Here is a 13,350-nt window from a genome sequence, read left to right on the forward strand (position 1 = left end):
TTTAAATTTGTGTGGTTTCAGCAGGAAAGTGCTGGAGCTTCTTAGGAACCTAGACATACCAGAGAATTCGAGCTTATTTGCCAAGTAAAAGGGAGTATTATGGTGACGCGCTCTGTGTGTCAGGCAAGCAATCTTGAACCTAATCCTATCATCGAGCGATAGCCAGACAAGCTGAATTAAATCAGGTGTGATGTGATCATGTTTACACGAGCCTGTGCCCTGTCTGGCTGCAGAGTTCAGAGTGGCCCTTAGGGGGGTCAGACTAGCTTTGGGCAGCCCAGCCAAGGTAACAATTCCATATTCCACACGAGAGATCACAAGTGACTGAACTGCAAGTTGCCGGTCCACTAGGGTAGGAACGGCTTAATTTTCCTAAGCGTGTTGAGATTGTAGTTGGCTCCCCTAGTTGTTGCGCTGATATGATCTTGCATATTGAGGTGTTTATCTAATGTGATGCCTAAGGAACTAGTGGAATCCACCACATGAGGATAACAGATGAGGGCAGTAATATGTTTGAGCCAGTCTTGAATGGGTATGGAGTGGGTGGGCGGGGCGATCAGGAGGAATTCAGTCTTGAGAGTATTAAGCAAAAGGTGATTGTGAGTTAGCCATTGTTGAGTGTTCAGAAGAACACTGTTAAGCGTTTTGATTTCTTTCAGAGAGGCCATGTACCTAAGAAAAATGTTTGTCCAAGTAACAAAGAAGAGTGCAAAGCTTGAGTTGTTTACAAAATCCCTGGGAACCCCAAGCAAGAATTATTTCCCTAACTGTGAGCTACACTTCATCTAGATTTTAATGTTGTGTAGGGTTTCTGCACGAGCACTCTCTGTAAGTTGCTCCCAAGGATCAACTGCACAGGTGAAGCTGAATCCTGGCACAGTTTCAAACCAAATGTCCTTCCTCATGCCAAATTCCCTTCAGTGCAGTAGTGTGTCACATGACATCCCATTGTGTAGGCAGCATGCACACACACGCACACTATCATCTGACACCGGGCGCAGTACAAGGGCTTGTAAACAGGTGGCTGAGGCTGGGTACTGGCAGCTTTAATAACGGCTCTTCTCAAGCTTTGTGTCCTACCTCTAATTTGTGTACCCATGCTCCTGCTAGTTGGGCAACTCTACAATGGCCATGAGGTGAGCCATCCTTAGCCCACCAGGTAAAAGCATCAGACATGAGGCCTATAATCCAACCTGCTGGCATCTCTGATCTTCCATGCTGGGACTATAACCACACATGGTACAGGTAATCCAAAGCAATCACAGGCTCGGATGGTCTCATCATACTACAACTCCAGTCCAGTACTAGCACAGAACAAAGGAAATCTGGAGCGCAATACATTCAGCAGCAAGGAGAATAAAACAGTATACCAAAACCATGGGCTTGTGCAGCAGCATTAAGCTGATTATTGCATCATCACTTTGAAGGCCCACCTTCTCTGAATACAGCAAGTATCCACATTCACAACACACAAACAGTTAAAGTGACAGAACAAAACTATGTAAAAGGGGGGGGCACACCTCGAAAACAAAGAAGCATATATCAGTACATAATTCACCCATACACTTCACCAGGCTGCAGAGCAGCACAAACGACCTCAGGGCCTCAAAGTGGCAATACAATTTGAATCAGCCAAGCACATTGAGGTGATGATACCGCCAGTGGCAGCAACCACCCAGTGCAGGCCCCTAACGTGATCCCCACTAACCCCCAGCAGTGGGGATGACCACTGCATCCAGTAAAAGGAACTAGAAACCCCCAACTCCATTTAGCAAACTCAGTGATTCAGCAAATGCAGCCTCCAAATGTCAGCTAGGAGTTGCCCACTGCAATAACGACTTCAAAGCCATACAAAATAAACTGATGGCAAAACAAAAAAGCTGGCAAAAGGAAAAGTGTGTTTCAACTGTGAGTGCCCCAATCACCTTGCACGAGTATGAGGGTAGTGGCCACACCACACGTCAATAAGGACGAGGCATAATCTGGTGCCAAGAGGCATAAACCATAATGACCAGGCTGAACAAGCAGCACTCAGTTGGGAAGAACCCACCCTTAAGGATAACCAGGATGACAGGGACGAAGATGAAGTCTTCCTTATATCCTACAACATCGGGAGCCAAAGGTCTCCTGGCAAGCCACAATCGATGTTCGCTATATTTGTAGTAGGAGCACCAAACACTGCGATAATCGACTCGAGCATTGGTCAACATAATGACTAAAAGCCAATTCACCAACCTCCGACTGAGGCTACCTCAGCAACCCACAGAAGTGAAGGGATTGAACCCATCCCCCTTGGAGATTCTTTTGAATGTCAAGTGTCCTATGACAAAACCAGCTGTGCAGCTAAATTCTGTGTTGCCTCCTGCAGAGTTGAAACACTTTTGAGAGTCTCCATAGCAGAATAGCTACCCCTCGTTTGCTACACAGCAGTGATACAAACAAGAAGAGAGAGAGAAGGCTAGCGAAAACGCAACACCTGTTCCAAGGACTAGAGAAAATGCACACTCTGTAGGTGTTCCCTGACATCAACATGACAATTTAACATGTCGCTCTCAGGCACCGCAGGGTCTCCTACCACCTCCGTCTGGCAGTGGAAGCAGAAATCCCAAAGCTTGAACATCTCATGGTCATTGGAAATGTGTTGGGCCCACCCTTGGGCATCTCTGATGATTGTTGCAGGTAAAAAGGCAGGTTGCATATAGATATGGATCAACGTGAGGCTCCCCAACAGAGCCATCAGAAGGGAGCGGCGCATGACTGTTACAATGATGATTTGATCCGTGACCTCAAAGGAGTCCGCAGGTCCTCAAAGCTAGATCTCAACTTGGATTACCACCAGCTAGAACTAAGTGAAGAAGGCAGGTACATAACATCTTTCTTGACCCATTTTGGTCTCAGGTGATACGGCTGCTTCGATTTTAGGCCTCTCACCTGCTGCCAAGTGTTTCAAAATGCAAAGAATGGCTCTGCACCCAAATACTTGCAAGACCTGGTGCGCCCATATCATCCCGCCCGCCTATTACGCTCTTCCACAGAAGAGAAATTTGAAATTCCCAGGTTCAAAATGGTGAGAATGGGAAGGCGCTCCTTCCCCTTCCTCGGCCCAACCCTGTGGACTCTTTAGCTGACATGATGCGGAAAGAGAACTTGTACCTCAACTTTCACAAGCAATTAAAAACGTGGCTTTTTAACCAATAATTCTGATTTAGGTATTCAGAGATTCTTTCAGGACCTGCGCTGGGAAACCCTTGTTGGGAAGCTGTGCGCATTAGAAAATTCAATTAACATAACATAACAACATAAAGAAAGTGCTATAAGGGCTGGAACATCAGCGCCTGCTGAAGGCAGTGCTTCAAAGGATTGCTGACATCAGTCTCACGCTAAACACAGCAAAGTGCCTACTCTTCCAATGGGAGGTGGAGCTCTATGACTATAGCTTCTCAAGAGATGGGATGAGAGTAGACCCCCACCAATGTCACGGACGTCAAGGGAGCCAAAACTCCTCAGAATCTACTCAAAGTTGAGAGCATCTTAGGACTCTCAAACTACTGTGAGAGGTTCATCCCCAGTATTGCCACTCTGGCCGGCCTGCCAGAGTACTGACTAAAGCCTTACCTGCATGGACTGGAGGAAAAGCGGGAGCAGACCTTTTCAAAGCATCAAAACATTACTCTTGCAAGACGCACCAAGTCATACTTTACCCAACAAAAGAGTTAGAGCTCAACATTGACATCAGTCCCATCAGTCTAGAGGCAGTGCTATTGCAACTTATGGAGCCCGACGGGTGGAGACCATAGCATTTCTCCTGAGTGTTCACCAACACCAAAAAAGAATATACATACATCAAAAAGGAGGTCCATGCAATCAAGTAGTGCTGCACTCACTTACACCTTCAACTGTTTGGACACACCTTGAAAGTGACAATCAACCACAAAACTCTACTCCGGCAATTCGCTGGTATTGTGCCTCATCCCCAGCCAGGAAAAGCAAAGTGGGTTTGCAGCTTTAAATGTACTATTTCTCACTAACATACAAGCCAAGATGCACAAACCCAGTAGGCTATCTCTTCAGACCGTCCAGAAAATCTAACAATGCAAAACACAACAGTGTTGGAGCAGATGAGTACATGGTATGGGTCGCAGCTGTGAATTGCCCTTGATTGGTGAGGCTCAGAGAAATTGCAGAGGTGACAAGAGCAGACTTTTACCTCCAATATGCCTGCATAACAACCCGATCCAATTAGTGGAAGCACTTCTTACGAGGCATGTGTGACTGTGATAAAGGCAGCACCTGCAAACCCACCACCCTGACAACTGACCCTACTGCTAGCCCACGTGGAGCATCAAGGGGTGAGAAAAACAAAATCCATGCTGAGAAGCAAAGTGTGGTTTCCAGGCATGAATTAGAACATAGAGGAACTACTAACCAGATGTTAGTGGTGCCAAGCCAACAGCCTACCTGAGAAGCCATCCCCCAGCATAAGGAATAACCTCAGTGAGGGGCCATGGAAGGCAATCAGTGTGGACTTTGTCTCTCTCCCTGTCCCCGGGAACCCCATCCTCCAGGGCCATGTTTTAATTAAAGGTGAAGGGGGACAAGTGGCCACCATTCTCGAGCCTTAACAGGCCATGGGGACCCAATCACCCTGGGCCGAATTACATGATTAAGAGGAAGGGGCCTCATGGCAATCCTCCCAGAGTCCATTGTGGCCCTAAGGACCCCATCCACTGGGGCCAAATGTCATAAAAAAGCAAAGGGTGCAGCATGCCCATCCTCCCGAGCCTTATTAGGCCTGGGGACCCCATCCCCTGTGGCCAACTTCCATAATTAAGGGAGAGGGGCATGTGGCCCAACCTTTATTGGACCACAGGGATCCCATCCATTGACGTCAAGGGTGGGTGCCTCAGAGCCAGTATTGCTCCCACCCAGAGGGAGCAGCTCTCATTGCATGCTCCCTCAAGGTGGAAGCAAGAAATTCTGTTTCCACCTGGTGGGTACATGTTTAAATCTCGTGCCGTCTGGGAGCAGACTTACCTTCCCTGCCCGCACTACTGCAGGCAAGGAAGACATGTTTGCTCCCAGTTGACGTGAGATTTAAAAATGCTTCCGCCAGGCGGTATCAAAGATATATTTCTCTGCTTGCACTAGTGCAGGCAGGGGAATTACTCTGTCCGGGGGGTGGGCTTCCTGGGACAGAGTACTTGAGCCAGCAGTGGGGGTAGGGTCCCCGGGGCCTGTTAAGGCTTAGGAAGGGGGGGCACATGGTTGCTCTCCAGTAAAAGTCATTTTACAGCTCAATGGACTGGAGTCCACCCTCCACTTACTTAATATACCAGGCCACGGGAGATGGGTTTCCTGGGGCTCAGGGAGAAGGGCCCTACGGACGACCCCCTCCCCAAATATTTCTTTTTTTTAAATGGTGGCCAGCCATTTTGTTTTTTTGTGTTTTTTGTCCGCATTCCCACCAGATCACAACTAAATCCGAAGATTTGTTTTATTTTGGCCCCAAGGAGGGTCCCTCTGGGTCCCCCCTCACAAGGCCTAGGGGAGGGGGTATCCCTACCATTTCCCGTGAAATAATTTTTTATTTGTAACTTCAGGAGAGGGGAGTAAGTCCCAGAGTCCAGTAATTGCTGCCAGAAACATTTTCTCATGTTGCTGGCAGCAAATCAGAGCCCTGCTCCTGCTGGAGATAATTGGTTCAAGGGAAAACAAGCTTCCTGAGCCTATTTTGTAAAACTGGGTTCGAGGTCCTCTCACAAAAGTCCCTCAAAGCCAACCCTCCAGAAATACAAATATTTTTCCACCTTAATTGTTCAAAAACTAGTGAATGGATTTATACCAAATTACAGAAAGCAGAATCTGTGAACCAAGATTTAGCTTCCTGACAAACTTGGTATACTTCTGTTCAGCAGTTTTTGCGTAAACGCTTCTGCCAAAAGTCCATGGAAAATGCAAGCAGAAATTCGCTTTTGGGCCTCCCTGCTTGACAGATCACTCCATAGCTTTCCAGGAAGGAGTTGAGGTGATTTTGCTTTTTTCTGAAGGTTTGTGAAGGTTTGTCAAACGGCGCTTAAGTTGGTAAAGATATATAGATAGATAGATGGATATATAGATAGATAGATAGATAGATAGATAGATAGATAGATAGATAGATAGATAGATAGATAGATAGATAGGTAGGTAGATAGATAGATCTGCTGCCTTTCACTGTTATTTATTGAATAGGAAAGGATAAAGATAGGAATGTGCTTTGCTGATAACCGCTATGTCTAATCATGGCATGCTTTAAACACCACTATTCTGGATTCTCTTGGAAGGTAGTCTTGGTAGTCTTTGTATTCTTGGTAGCTTTATATTGAAATTTCTATGAAGTTCTGTGTAAGTGAGTTTTGTGTAATCCAGATTTGAGGGAGAATACAGTTTAGTATTAGGTATGGGCAGAACAGTTTTGGCATTATTGTGTGTGGTAATAAGATACTGCACACTTTAGCACTGCTAACAATGTACTTATAAGTCCCTAATAAGCGGTAATACATGTACCCAGAGCTTGTAAATGTAATGCTACTAGTGGGCCTGCAGCACTGATTGTGCCACCCACTTAAGGAGCTCTTTAATTATGCCTCAGACCTGCCATTGCAGAGCCTGTATGTGTAGTTATACTGCCATATCGACCCGGCAAAATAAACCCTTTGCCAGGCCCAAACCTTCCCTTTTCATACATATATGTCACCCCTAAGGCAGGCCCTGGACAACCCAGAAGGCAGGGCGCAATGTATTTTACATGTTCTGTACTGGGAAAACTCTCAAATTAGTTTTTCACTACTGTACGGCCTATCTCTCCCATGGGATAACTCTGGGATTACCTTGATACATTTTATAAGTGTCATTTCTAGTAGGGAGGTGATAAACCATTCACGTCTGGTCTCTCAGGAATCACAATTTAAAATCAAAATGTATGATAAAGTCATATTTTAAATTGAAATTCTCAAAATATTCCTTATTAGGAAGTTTACATTTTCTTGCTTTAGCCAGTTGGTGCCTATAACCTGTCTCTAATCACATGACTAGGTGTAGTTGGCAGTTGGGCTTTGTATATTTCTCCTTGACAGGCACATACAGTGGGAGTTTGGGTGTGTCTCTATTGGCCATCTCTGGCAGGATGGGAGGGAGGAGTTCGGCACAGTTTCACTTACACCTGAATAGGCTGTGTCCAGTCCATACACAAAGGGCTCCATACACCCCCTACAGGGAGTCTGGAACTTCGGCAGGAGGACTTCTGTGCACTTCAAAGGCATGTCTTTGAAGTCTCTCCCACTGCAAAGGCACTACTGGGTAAAAGTACTGAACTTCAGACAACAAAACTTCAGTACACTTCTGGACCTATAGACACTTTGCCAGGAAGAAGGCACTGCTGGGCTGCTGAAGGGCTGCCACTCTGCTGAACTGCTATTTGCTGGATTCCTGCTTTGATGTGCTGATCTGCTGCCTGCTGCCCTCTTGCCTGGGTGAGATGAACTGGACCTGCATCTCTTTACCCCAGAACCCAGAGTGACTCCAAGGTCTAGTGGATGTGCCTCCTGATCTAAAGTCTCAGGGACATAACAGGCTTCCAACCCCAGAACCAAGACTCTGCCATCTGTGAGTCTCCCCTGCCAAGTGGTGCCACGCACGTCCTGAACCATTAGAAGTGGGCCTAAGGCGCTTGTCAGCAGAACTGATGCATCTTCTGTACTGAGTGGTGCATCCCGAGCATAATCAATGCATTTTCTTGGCTGAGCAGCGCATCCCTATGCAGAACCCATGCATCGCCATTCCTGCATGGATTGGACCCGTCACAAGAGACTTGCAGCACTGCCACCTCCAGCATCTTGGAACTGACGCACTGCCTTCAAAACCGCTGCTGCCCAGCACTTTTATCCGGCGCAAGCTCCTCGCATTCCTCTTCGATGGCCGCCCTAATGATGAAACTCCGCATTGCAGTTTCACTGCTAATTGCAACTGAGCATCGCCTTGACTGCGCATCGCACCCTTGGCACCAGACTTTGCGTTGCAAGTCCCATCAACAGGATCCTCAAAGTTGACGCATCAGGACCTTATATTGCAGCCCACATGCATTGCTTCAGCTGCACGACACATCTCCGACCCACCCGCTATCGTGGTCAGCTAGAACTTGTGACTTTGTCCCGAGCCAGGGCAACCAGATGTCTCAAATTGTGCTTCAGTGCTTTTTGACATTATTTCCAATACAAACTTTTAAAATCAATATCTCTGGTTCTGCAAATTGGATGTTTGTCATTTTGGTCTTGTTTTATTTAATAAAATCAGATCTATTTTTCTAACCTGGCTTGGAATCATTTTGTGTGGTGTTTTCATTGTTTTACTGTTTGAAATGGAGCACAAATACTTTACACACTGCCTCCAAGTTACGTCTGACTGCTCTGTGCCAAGCTACGAGACGGTGAGCACAGGATAATTTAGGATTTACCTGCCCCTCATCCTGACTAGGATTGTAGTTGCTGCTTGACCAGGGCTCATACTGTAGACAACCAGTAACCAATATTTCTAACAGCTATTATAATTGTAGTATTACAATGGAGGTCCTATTTTAAGCCCAGTTCACACAGGTAAGTATCCAAGCTTAAAACTACAAACACATAGGGCCGACTGTAGCCTTGGTGACGCCCAGTCTTTGTTTTTGTCCTTCCATGACCTCCTTCAGATTCCCTCACTTCCACCATCCAATAATGCCCTTCATCTCTCATTAGTCCCTCTCTTGCATTTATTTATTTAGAGAGCAAATCAATTTTAAAGAAATGTTACTTAAGCAATAAGGACTACAAGGTGTAGGAGTCACATGTCATCCAAAATGGTAGGTATTATATGGTAACAGTGCGCGGTCTGGAAAATCAAAGTGGCTGATTAACAAAGATTTTATAATGTGCAACTATCAAAGTTGCACTGCTCAACGTTGTGTGAAAAGGAAAGCGCAAAACAGCATCCTATCTACTTATATATGGTCCTGTTGTTCTTTCCTCTAGTGCTGGCAAATATTAGTCTTCCTTGCACCAATGCAAACACCCTTGTACATTAGTGCTATAGTGTTTGCGTGATGTCAAGTTTAGGATTTATATTGGAAGGGTACCCTTCCAGCATAAACATCTACGGATTGACAAAGTTTAACACATAATCACTTTGTATGTGTGCTGTACTGTGCAGCACACATGCAAAGTTGGAAAGGGTTGGAGAAAATAAATAATTTCTCTAGCTTTAGTCCTGGTTTGAGGATGCGTAATTTGTTATGCCAATCACTTTCTACCTAAATTAGTAGATAGGGATTAGCGTCAAAATCCATGAGTAAGTTCATGGTATTGTCCAAGTACCACCCATTGTATGCCATCTTGACGTAAAGGAATGCATAGTGCTACCTCGTGTTACTTTATGGGTACTGTCCAACCGATTTGCGCTGGAAAGCAAGACTCAAAACAACACTTTGTGCCTGGTTTGCATCACTTTGGTGAGATACACCAGGCGCAAAGTGTTAGTAAATCCACCCCATGAATGTGACACAATGATTGGAATGTCATACCAATAAAATTGCATTGCTACCCAAAGGAAGCATTTTACACAAATGTGGAAAAAAACAATAACGTTTTAAACCTATGGCTTTCAATTTTCATGCAGCGCTTTGATGCCAGTACACAGCTCAATTTGCTATATTACAAGGATTGTTGCTTATCCAAGTAACAAAAGAACCTCTGTGACAAAAGCAATAACCCACTGAGCGATCTACATAAAGTATTACTCAGTTTCCTGCATTTCACAAGTTGTGCTTTGTAATGGGAACATTGATCCTCTATGCTACTATATTATGAGTCAAAACTGTGACTAGACAAATGTCGGAATTTTCTCTCAAGTGTATTAATAAAAAGAGTTATCATGCCATTGTAATTAATCCCCTGAAAAATGCCAGGCACAAAAAGATATCGGCAAGCATCTCTCAAAGTAAAAGAGCTAAGTGTACATATAAAAATAGCTAATAATGGAGTGGGGACATGTACGCCTAAAAATAAAATCATAAACTTACAACTGGTAATATTACATTTGTGATGGCCAATCAAACCTGATATGTGTTTCCACTTTTGGAACACACACTAATGCCATCCAAAAGATCATTTCTAAACAGTGGAATATCTTAAAAAGTTTTCCTGAATTTGTACAAAACCAATGTTGTCCTTCAAAAGAGACACTAACATACAAGACCGACTAGTACATGCCAATGAGGAAAACACAACCAGAGATACTGAAGACAATATGAAACAGCTGCTGCCTTTGATTGGCCATCACAAGTGTAACATGTGTTTGGCTTGCAATACAACTCAAACGATGAAGTCTTGTAAGATCAATGACGTAACTTACATAATGAAATCCTTTTCCAACTGCAATACTACGAATGTAGTATATTGCATAAAATGTACTTGTGGCCTACATTACATAGGCAAAACTATCCAGCCTATTAAAAAATCATATCCTTCAACACCAGTCTTGCATCAGATGTAAGAAGGAAAATGCCCCTTTGGTCGAACAATACCAACAATGCGGCCATAAGGAACTTGAAATGAGTTGGTGGGGGATTGATGTCATCAAGTCCATGAAAAGACAGAACGATATCGATAAAGTCCTCATGATTAAACAAGGTAGATTGATCTGCCAGGTTGATACGGTAAGACGAAGGCTGAACTCTGCAACAGAGTAGCATGCCCTTGCATGTCTGTACTGAACTCCTGTTCAGTTAAGTGTAGTCTTTCGCTGAAATCTTGACTCATTATAACTATGTTTTCATCTGTGACACACTGCTACATATGGTTCAAATTACATGATTTAAAATAGTAACATCTTAGTTCTATATACTCAAATATATACGTCAGGTAACTGTATTTGTTTTGATGATATAACTTTTTTGTTCATGTCCAGGATTATGTGTTGTTTCTGGATAAACTAAAATGATAATTCTATACTTAAGTATTGCCGGACACTGTTTTAAAGTTTGACCCATAAGAGTGCCATCTATGAAATTGATCTGTCAAATTGGGGAACTGCGATTTATCAAATCACAGTCAGGTATGCGTCTATAACTCATATATATGAGAAATTAGAATTCTAAAAAGATGTGCTCTGAATCTGTTTAGGCAATGTGGTTTAAGTCCTGATATATAACAACTTTTGTGTTGCGACATGGTTGAACTTTAAAATAAAAATACATTATTCAGATGGTCAAAGTTATGATGTATATCTCCTCTTCTTGTAAGATTACTGTATTCAGAAGAGATTGTGATGGCGACTCACAAGATAAGTGTTATGTATTTAGATGTCATATATACACTTATGTGATAGTAATTGTGTATAATGTATTCATGTCCTTTGATGGATGGAAGCAACCAGCAAACACTTATATCAGATAAAAACATCATTCATATTCAGTATTAAGGACATATACAATTATATCCAATTTCCACGAGAATATGTCTGAATAATTTTATGCTTTTCTCATCCCAACCGCAATCGCCCCAACAAGAACATGCAAAGATGGCCGCCATCTTCCAATACGTTATAGGAAGGTTGACACCATGAATACTATTCAGTATGGAAATACCTTTACAATGTAATCACTGCAATTAACCAAATCAATAATTTTTTAGGCTAAATATACAGGGTAAGTATTATTAACGCATAGGGAATTAGCTAGAATAACCACCTTTAAAGATGGCCGACACATAAGCTCACAGTCAAATTTAAATTCAAAAAGACTTTATTTCGGTTTTACAAAAACCATAAAAGTACATATGCATTAAAACAATTAAAACACATACATTGTAAACACATATCATAAAGTGCCATAAGTTAAAAAGTACGGTATCATCTTTACAGCGAGAACAAAGTGTCCAGTGCATTCATCTCAGAAAACCATTACATGTCCAAACAATTTCTTAACCTAACAGTCAATTTTAAAAATTCGAGATAATATGGAGAATACTATCATTATGCAAAATTTGTAGATACATTAATGCCGGTTTTATCTGGATAAAATTAAGTTTTTTTAAAAGAGTTACCAGATAGCGCTTGCGTGGATATTCATAAAATCTACATAAAAATATAAAATGCAGCATATCCTGTGGAGACTTTCCGTCGCAGCCACAGGGTGCTGCCAATTTATTAAAACATCAGTTTTTGGTCTAATCAGCAGATGATGAAAGAGATTTAACCTCAACCTTGTTAACAGGAACTTTTCATGTGAGGTCAGTGAACCCAACAAATAAGGCTCTGCAGTTTCACACGTTTTCAACGTGACAAATTTTCTCACACTTTGTTTCTGGAGTTCCGCTTCTTCCCTCTGGGTCTTCCTATCCCGAGGAAGTCCCATTTGATTACCTCGAGATCGCCCTTAACAATCTTATTAGGGTGTTCAAACAATTCCGAGCGTCCAAGCCTAGCAAAGCTGGATTTCACATATTTTAACCAAGTGGAAACCATTGCCTTGTCCTGGGTCATATAATCATTCAAAATCAGATGTGTCAATGGTATATCCTGATTTAACCACAGTTTTAGCCAGCAGGTCAATGGGCGTAAAGAAAAAGTGTCACTTAGATACTGCATCCCTAGCTCTTCATGTACCGGGCAATTAGGTGTGCCTGGAACGCACAAGATACGCTTCAGGAAAAAGTTGTTGACAATCTGAAGCTGCTCACCGGCAATGTACCCCCAAATTTCACTGCCATAAATAGCAGTTGCTACCGCTTTTGCATTATAAAGTCTCAACATAGCACTGGTAGGTTTTTTACCCAGTTTTGATGCAAAATTGAAAATGGAGGCATTAACCCTGACCAATTCCCCTTTCTTTTTTGCAAGACGAGGACCCCAATTAAGCTTGGAGTCAAAAAGGACCCCAAGATACGAAAATGATTTTGTTATAGGAATCACTACATCATCAAGTTTAAAAGAAAAGTTCCTACTTGGTTGTTGGCCAACTTGCATGACAAATGATTTCGAGTTGTTGACCATAAGGTCTCTATCCGTCATGAACAGTTTAAAAGCATTTAATAAAGCCTGAAGGCCCCTCTCAGTTCTGGAAATTAAAATCGCATCATCTGCATATAAAAGTACAGGAATCCCCCGCCTGCCAACTCTAGGGCAGTCAGCCTGTACATCCTGCAACACACTATCAAGGTCATTAATATAGAAATTAAAAAGGAAGGGGGCCAAGATACACCCTTGGTGAACACCCTTCCTGATGTCAAAATTATTTGTTGTGCTCAGATCTTGGGAGTATCTCACATTTGCTCTAGTATTGCT

The 13,350-nt window shown here is 43.1% G+C and overlaps 1 protein-coding gene across 1 annotated transcript in view; it reads right to left on the reverse strand.

The window, feature by feature from the left end:
• Positions 1–13,350, reverse strand: part of LOC144818167 (baculoviral IAP repeat-containing protein 1-like) — a 1,283,508-nt gene that overhangs the window by 716,269 nt on the left and 553,889 nt on the right. The gene's annotated exons all lie outside the window — the stretch shown is intronic.

This window comes from Lissotriton helveticus, chromosome 2_1 (assembly GCF_964261635.1).
Source record: "Lissotriton helveticus chromosome 2_1, aLisHel1.1, whole genome shotgun sequence".
NCBI lineage: Eukaryota > Metazoa > Chordata > Amphibia > Caudata > Salamandridae > Lissotriton > Lissotriton helveticus.